Source organism: Canis lupus, chromosome 13 (genome assembly GCF_003254725.2).
Source record: "Canis lupus dingo isolate Sandy chromosome 13, ASM325472v2, whole genome shotgun sequence".
NCBI classification, from domain to species: Eukaryota; Metazoa; Chordata; class Mammalia; order Carnivora; family Canidae; genus Canis; species Canis lupus.
Window position 1 is genome coordinate 714,634 of NC_064255.1, and position 8,502 is coordinate 723,135.

Sequence of the window (8,502 nt, forward strand, 5' to 3'; positions counted from 1 at the left end):
CGGGCCTGTGTGTACCATGTACCTGGCTGAACACTTCAGTAAATAGACCCTCCCTGCCTCTCGGGTGCAGTCAGTTCCAGAGAACAAATTCTTCTTTCTTAAGGATTTCTCATGCTAAACTAAATCCAAGGCTACAACTAAACCTTCCCCCAGGATTTAGGAGCCAAAGGGTTTTCTCTACCGCCGAAGTGGGGAGACCCGCAGGATATATTATTAAGTAAAATTAATACTGTGTAAACTGTGTCATTTTTGTGAGAAAGAAAAATAAAAGTATTATTCATATTTTCTTATATAGACATAAACTCTGGAAGGATGCAAAAGCAACTAATAACAGTGGGTATCTCCAGAAAAGGGTGTGGAGGAATAGGGTGAATGGAGGGAGGTGGGGGAGGGGGGGAGGAAGACTTCATTACATGCTTTTTCACTTTTAAAATTATTATACAATAAAATTGATTATTTTGAGATTTAATCTTTGAGATTCTTTTAAAATAAAGTTCTATCAATTTTAACATGTATGGATTTATATAATACCACTATAATTGGGATACTAAACAATTCCATCACCACAAAATAATATGCTATCCCTCTACCCACAACCTTTAACCACTGGCAATCACTCATTTATTCTCCATCCTAATAATCTTGTCTTATCAAGAATATCATGTCAATGGGATCATGTAGTGTGTAACCTTTTGAGACTGCTTTCCCCCCCACTCAACATAATATCTTTGGGACTCATCCAATTTGTTGCGTGGATCAAAAGTGCATTTCTTGATATGTACAGATGTAACACAGATTCACCCACGCCTTTGTGCATTTAAGGACATTTGGTTTGTTTCCAGCACAGGCAATTGTAAATAGACCTGAGGTAAAGACGTGTGTACAGGTTTTTGTGTAGACATACATCTTTATTTCTTTAGAGTAGATGTGCAGATGTGTGATTATTGGATCATAAGAATATATTTCACTTGATGAAAAACTGCAACATTTTTTCACTGGCGCTTCATTTGGTGCTCCTGCCAGCAATGTATGAGAGTTTTCATAGCTCTACATGCTCGTCAGCAACTGGTGCTGTCGTGAACATGAGTGTACAAATAACTTTTCAAGACCCTGTTTCCATTTCCTTGAGGTATCTGCTCAGAATTGGAATTTCTGGATCACATGGTATTTCTATTTTTAATTTTTTGAGGAAGTGCTGTAGTGTTTTCCACAGAAGCCATATGACTTTATATCTCTACCAACAGCACACAAGTGTTCCAATTTCCCTACATCCTTGCCAACACTTGCTATTTCCTGGTTTATTTTTATTTTTTTATTTTTTGTCCCATCCTCTTGAAACTGTAGCTTTCCCTGAGAAGATTCCCCTTCCTCAGAGTTTTGAGACTTGTGAGTACTGCTGTTGCAACCGCCAGGTTGCTGGGGGGCTGGAGCATAAGAGAAGATACATAAGAGAAAATACAGCGGGATATTTCAATTCTCTCTGGAGCATTAGAAGCTCCTTTGCCCAGTCCGTGAACAGGAGCTGGAGGACTTCTCCTGGAGCACTCTCTGCTCAACAGGGCTTACTTCTGCGTTTCTGAATGCTTTGAATTCATGTCATAAAGCTACCGATGGGAAGTAATGTGAACTCAGCACCCAGATCATTCCATGGTACTCTGAATTCTGATGTTCTTCCTGCTACTCAGTTTTCTCTGTCTTCAAATCATCCTCCCCTGAGTCTATTCAGGCTTTATAGTTACAGTCAGTGTGAGAGAAAGAGTGGAGCACACTTACTCCACCTCATGTGGAGCTGGAACCCAACCTATTTATATTTATATACCATATGAATGGATGACTCTATTCGAAGTTTAAATCTAAGAAACACTCAAATCATTTAAAAATGGAAATAAAAAGAACTTTCTCTACAATTTATGTATGCTGTTATACCAACAGGCACTGTGAGCGCTGGAAGAAGGTGATTCATGGCACCTCCCTCACGTGGACCCAGACTTTTCAAGGCCCGCCCCCAACCCTGCTGTCCTGAGTAGCTTCATCTTCCCTTCCCAGGTTGAAAGCAGTTCCAGTCTTTTGACTGTAAGTTATCAGTAGGGACATTGGTTACAACTGGGGCCCAGGATGCTCCTGGCCTCTGCCACTACCCTACAGTTGACTCTTTGTAGAATGTAGACAATGAGGACCTCAGGGATGGAAATGTGCTTCTTTAGCATCTGATAAGGTTCAATTTGCACTGATTCTCTCTTAGCCTCTTGTGGGGAAGTTGTTAATTTAAGGACAGAAGAGTCAGGCCAGTGAGCATACCTGTCAAGTGCCCAGCTTCCTTCCTAAGAGGAACTTCCACAGCAGGACTGCGTCAAGTCACACAGGTCCTTCAGCTCCAGATGGAAGGTGAGGAGAAAAGTAGGAGTAGGTCTGTTCCAGAGAAGCCATGGATTCAAGAATGAGATGTGCTTTGCTGACAGAAAGTAGGAAAGGAAAGGGAGTGATTTAGAGGGTAGGAGGATATTGCAGAACTGAGGAGCCAGTCCCCCAACCCCTAGTCACATCCAGCCCAGACACCCATTCTCCATGGTCTGCTGGCTTGCAGAAGGCCCACCTTTCTCTGCAGTGAGGAGCTAGATAAAGCTCTCCAGCTTTTGGCTTCCTGAAGAGTTATTTGGTCTCCTGTGTGTGTGTGTGTGTGTGTGTGTGTGTGTGTGTGTGAGAGAGAGAGAGAGAGAGAGCGCACTCTGCTCATCCTCTCTTCTTTACTGGTTTTCTCTTGGATGTTTCAAGATCAATATCATGAAGTGATTAAGAGCTTGGGTCCAGAGTCAGGCAGATCTGGGTTCATATTTTAACTTTTCCACTTACTAGCTGTGTCTCAGGCAAGTTATTTATATTCTTAAGCTTTGGTTCCCTCATCCATAAGATGGATCCTAGAATAGTGCTCAGATTGTGAGAATACTATGTGGTACTATGTATAAGCCCTCAACCTACTGCCTGACACATAGTGGGAGTGTGTCTTCAATGAATGGTAGTTATCGTTATCAACATCCTCCTTCTCATCATCAATCATCATGATTATGATTATGATTATGGAGACTCTACTTCCTTCCCTGGCCTATTTAGTATTGGGAGGGCCCAGGTTGGAAAAACTAGTATTTGAGCATTACCTGCCAACCCCTGTCCTACCTATAAAGGACAGCTCTCCACAGTATGAGATGGATGGGACATCTCTTCACCAGGTGGGTTTTGGCCTCTTTGACTTCATTAACCATTTGCAATTCTGTCAAAGCTCAGAGATTGGCAATAAAAACACCGCTGAGAGCCCTGTAGTATTTTGGGGTGGGGTAGACGGGAAGAGGAAGCTGGGGAATAACCAGATCGCCACAGGCTCCAAGTCCTGGCTGCTGGAGGTATCACTGGGTGTTGATCTCAGCTGGCCTGCTCCTTACCTTGCTCAGGTATGGGAATAGGGGAAAGCATGGTTTGGGTAAGCCAAGTAGCTCAGGGGTTAATATCTGAGGGACCTCTAGAATAATTAGAGCCTGGATTTCCAGCTGCTAAAAGATTCTGACAAAGAAAAATAGACTACATAAAAATATGTTAAACTCAAAGTTGATTTAATATTGCCCCAACAATGGGCTGCATTTTTTGTATAACTTCCCTAAATGCAGCCACTGAGATACATAAGCATCATTTGACCATTAGGGAATAATTAGCTCAGAATAGTTATTAGCAGGTTTCATCTCAGGCCATGGAGTATTAGACAATGCCATCATTCTACTCAAAACCTTTGTTCTTTACTAGTACCACTTCAAGTAGAGCAAATGCTGCTGAAACCTGTACCAGGACTCATGAATCCCTTCCACACTGCTCTGGCCACCTTGGTTAGCAGTGATCTGTGGTTCAACTAGGAATCTACCTCCACTCTCATTCTCCCTTCAAGTACCTCAGGACTAGAGAGCTGGACACAATAGCTCCAAAAGTCACAGGTATGGGGTCACCCATACCACACTCACCTACTTCCAGGATAATCAGACCCTCCATTTCTTTCATTCTTAAGACAAAATTATTATAAAAGGTAACACATGTTTGCTGTAGAAAATTTAAAATATCCAGAAAAGCAAAAGCAGAAAATACAACTCATAATCTTATCTCCCAGTGATAATCACCATTAATATTTTGATATCATCTACCTATCTTTATATATACTTAAAAATCATAATCCCTTATTGTTGGAGACTCAGGTTATTTTCAGTGTCTTACTAAACAATTCCTTGCTCTATATCCTGCTAAAGAATTCCTGCTACCATTTTTTGCTCACGTCTTCTATTATTACCTCAGGACAGATGTCATTTCAAGGAATGTCATTACTGCAATCAAAGAGTTAGCTCAGTTTTAGGGCTTTTTATTCAAGTTGACCTCCAGAAGAATCATATCTGTATACTCTCATTCAACAATATGTGAGATTACTTGTTTCCTCCAACCCTTACTAGTATCAGGAATTAGAATTTTTTAAGTTGTAGCTTGAAACATGAAAAATGTACATTTCTTTGATTATTAGTAAAGTTGAACATACTTTCATGGGATTCTTGGTCCTTTGCATTCCTTCATTGCGAGTTACCTGTCTGTATGTGTTGTTCATTTTCCCATTGGGTGTTCTTCATCTTTTTCTTGTAAATTTCTAAAAGCACACAATAATGAGGAAGTCAATCTCCTGTGTATTATATAAGTTGGAAATACTTCCCTCAGATTGTTGTATGTATTTTTAATTTTACCATCTTTATTGACCCACATTTCTACTCCCAGGGCCCTGGGAACTGTAACCTGGCCTTTGATTGAACTCCTCCCACTTCTCTCATTCCCATTTTCTTCACTGATCACTTCATTAATAGTTCCAGATCAATTTGCTTCCCATACTCAGGCCACACTCAATTTGGTATCAACAAACGTATATACCTCATCTGCCATGATCAAGCACTTGGGCTAAGGGCTAAAGTGAATAGTTTCCAGTTAAAATGTCTCCTGTGAAACTAAGAGAAAAAAAACCTGGTGGGGAACTATGAGGGTGGGAACCAGCATTTTTTGTTACCTCCTGTGTGCCAGGTCTGTGCTGGGCATTTTGTGTACTGTCCCTGATTTAACCCTTACAACAACTTTTGAGGAATTTATTATTTTATTTTTTTAAAGATTTTATTTATTTAATTCATGAGAGACAGAGAGAGAGAGAGAGAGAGAGAGAGAGGCAGAGACACAGGCAGAGGGAGAAGCAGGCTCCATGCAGGGACTCTGACGTGGGACTCCAGGACCACGCCCTGGGCTGTAGGTGACGCTAAACCTAAACCGCTGAGCCACCAGGGCTGCCCAACTTTTGAAGAATTTAAACATGAATTTATGTGAACATAAATTTTACAGGTCAACTTGACTTGATAATGAGATGCCTATATATTTGGTAAACAGCAGAATGGAGTCCTTGTGTGTTTGGCTCCACGTGTACCACATGGGTTCTGGGGACCATGTACTTTGGCAGGGCTGGGACCAGGGGAGGCAAATGAGATCAGTCATGCAAGTGCAGAGTCAGATCTTGCCTTTCCTTAGAAATTTGATTTTGTTTGCACTAATTTTTATTTAAAAAAATATATTGCATTAAGCTATCACTTATCCCCAGTGTTAACTTTTTTGCCTTTCCCCCTTAAATCTGGTGCCTAAGTGAGTACTACACTGACTTCACCCTAAAAGGGAAGAACCTCCAACCTTCTCAGAGAAATAAAGGTATGGACTTAGGGAGAAGGGAGGTTGGTGAAGTGAGTGCAGAATGGAGTCAGGAGGCCGTGAGTTCAAAACCAGTTTCCACAATGACCCTCTGTGTGGCTCTGAGGAGCACGCTGGCCTTTCTGTACCTCTTGCCCTGTCAGTAGCATATCTGCTTCTCCCCACCTCAGCAACGAGGCTGGAAAATGAGCATGGTGCTTAGGATGCCCGTTGAACATAAGAAAGATGTTCCACATAAATACATGATTTTGACATTTGGTGATGAGCAGCATTCTCAATTATCATGGTCTATATGTCATTTTGTTTAAAAGGTACACTTCCTTCCCAGCCCAGGCTCCCAGAAGGCTATAAGTGCATCTGACTACCTCTTCCAGCCCAGAAACTAGCCTTCCCAGGATGGCCTGTATTTCTAAGATGAGAGCCGGAGGGGTCTGGGTGGGGACCTGCGGGGAGGCCCCTTTCCAGCATTCTGACCTGAGACACCTGCCCAGGTGGCTGGCTCCTGAGGTGGGGTCTGCCTGGTTCCCCCCGGGCTGCCACATTCCGCATCCACATTCTAACCATTCTCCAATCTGTGACACATTCCCACTCCCCCGCCTGTAAAGCAGCCTGAGAGCTAATCACATTCCCTCCCACTTTGTCCACTCCAGCAGCCACATGACTGAGGGGAAATGGCAAGAAACCACTCCTGAAACTGGGCCCAACTGATAGGACCGGCTTCCTGGAATCACAGCCCAGAGGCGGCCCGCTGGGGTGGGGGCTCAGAGCTCTGTCCTGAAGGCCGGGTTTCAAAGTCCATGCAGGCCCCAGCTGGGCTGCCTGCCTCCCACAGAAGACAAAGAAAGCCCGGCCCCTAAGCCTCCTCCGCACCCAGGAAGCCCTCCCTCTCCGCAGCCTGCGGGGCCTGGCCGGCTCCGACCTCCCTTGCACTGACCTGGTCAGCGGGGAACTCCCGGCCGTCCTTAACAGTGATCTGCCACGTACCAAGCCATTTCTGCCTACACACTGTCCTACTTGCTCCGGCGTGGGAAGTAGGCACTATTCCTTCCTTCCTTCCTTCCTTCCTTCCTTCCTTCCTTCCTTCCTTCCTTCCTTCCTTCCTTCCTTCCTTCCCTCCTTTCTTTCTTTCTTTCTTTCTTTCTTTCTTTCTTTCTTTCTTTCTTTCTTTCTTTCTTTCTTTTCTTTCTTTTTTTCTTTCAGATTTTATTTATTTGTTCATGAGACACACACACACACAGAGAGAGAGAGAGAGAGAGAGAGAGAGGCAGAGACATGGGCAGAGGGAGAAGCAGGCTCCATGCAGGGATCCTGACATGCGACTTGATCCCGGGACCCTGGGGTCACTCCCTGAGCCAGAGGTTCAACCACTGAGCCCCCCAGGTGCCCCTAGGCACTATTATCATTACCATCCTGAAGAAGGGGAGCCTGAGACTTTAGAGAATAAAGTAACTTGCCCAGGGTTACTGGTAGGTGGCTGAGTCAAAAGTAGAGCCTATGTCTGTTTATTACCAAAGCCAGTGGGTTGAAGCAACAAGCCAGGAGTTTTAGACACCAAAGACCACAGGAGTTAAGCCAGAAGTCTAAATTTTTTGAGAGATAAAGAACAGGTGGATCTATTGTGAGTAGGAGGGGCATGCCTGTTTGAGACAGCAGGCACTTTACTGCTCTGGCTGATTTTGCCATGTGGGAACACAGGCCCACAGTGGTCAAACAGATCTTTTGAAGAGCTTGAAATTTACATTTTTAGGTGAAATGTCTTTATTTCTATATTTTGGCAGCTAGTCAAATATAAAAAGCAAAACAAACAGCGTTATGCAGGCTAAATGAAAGAAGTCTTTGGGTTAGACAGAGCTTGTGCACTAGCAATCTGAAACTTCTGTTCCATGCTATTGTACAGGATACTGTGCTCTGTGCAAGAGAGCTGCATAGCCAATGTTTGTTACATTAAATAGAAAGTAAACCAGCTCAACTTCTGGGGCAATTGTATCTGCAGGGGAAAAAAGGTACAATTTTATATATTCTCTCGGATGCATAACTGCAAATGACATGGTTCCAGTGTTGCCTGCTGGGGCAGCAGATGGACAGTCAGATGCACATACGGACCAGGCTAGTATATGTATGAGATGTGCTAAACTGAATCCTCCTCTCAAGTGTCCACGGTGAGACCATGTCCTGGGACGAAAGACATGCTTACATGATGCTTGGCCCCGCAAAGACTTGGCCTGTAGGAGCTGTCCTCTTTGTTCTCCTCCCTCACCTATGGAAGCAGTCCTAGAGCCTCAGTGGCATACTCTCTCTCTGTCTCATCCTCCAGAAAGCGGGGATCTCAACCCCTCCCCTGGATTTGACGGTCACCTCTGTATCTCACCCAAGCCTTGAGCCAAGTTCACTATCTTTCTCCCAGAATCAGCAAGCCCACCCTCCAGCTGGCCTCATTTCAGTCCCTTGCGCTCTCACTCTTCTGCATGGACAGCTCCAAATCCCCATCTCATTCTTGAATCATTCTCCTTCCCTCCTTCATCAATCAACCCCCAAACCTCAGCCAATATCTCATTCCACCTCTCACCACGTCATACCTGGCCATTGCTATATGCTTTTAACAGATGTAACTGGGATAATCTTTGGAGATATTAATTCCTCCCTGCCTCACATCCCCCCACAACATTCCTTTTTCTCCCCCGTGGCCCTCTCCCATTCAAGCTAGACTGTGAGGCATCTACCCATTGCTCGAGAAAGCACTGTTAGAAC

General features: G+C 43.9%; 1 long non-coding RNA gene across 1 annotated transcript; it reads right to left on the reverse strand.

Moving 5' to 3' along the window:
• Nucleotides 1-638: 638 nt before the first annotated feature.
• LOC112662468 (uncharacterized) lies at nt 639-6,292 on the reverse strand. The gene is made up of 3 exons (XR_003138602.3): nt 6,229-6,292; nt 4,562-4,666; nt 639-2,452 (listed from the first exon to the last, which is right to left on the reverse strand). It is a non-coding gene; the product is annotated as an uncharacterized LOC112662468 (long non-coding RNA).
• Nucleotides 6,293-8,502: the final 2,210 nt, after the last annotated feature.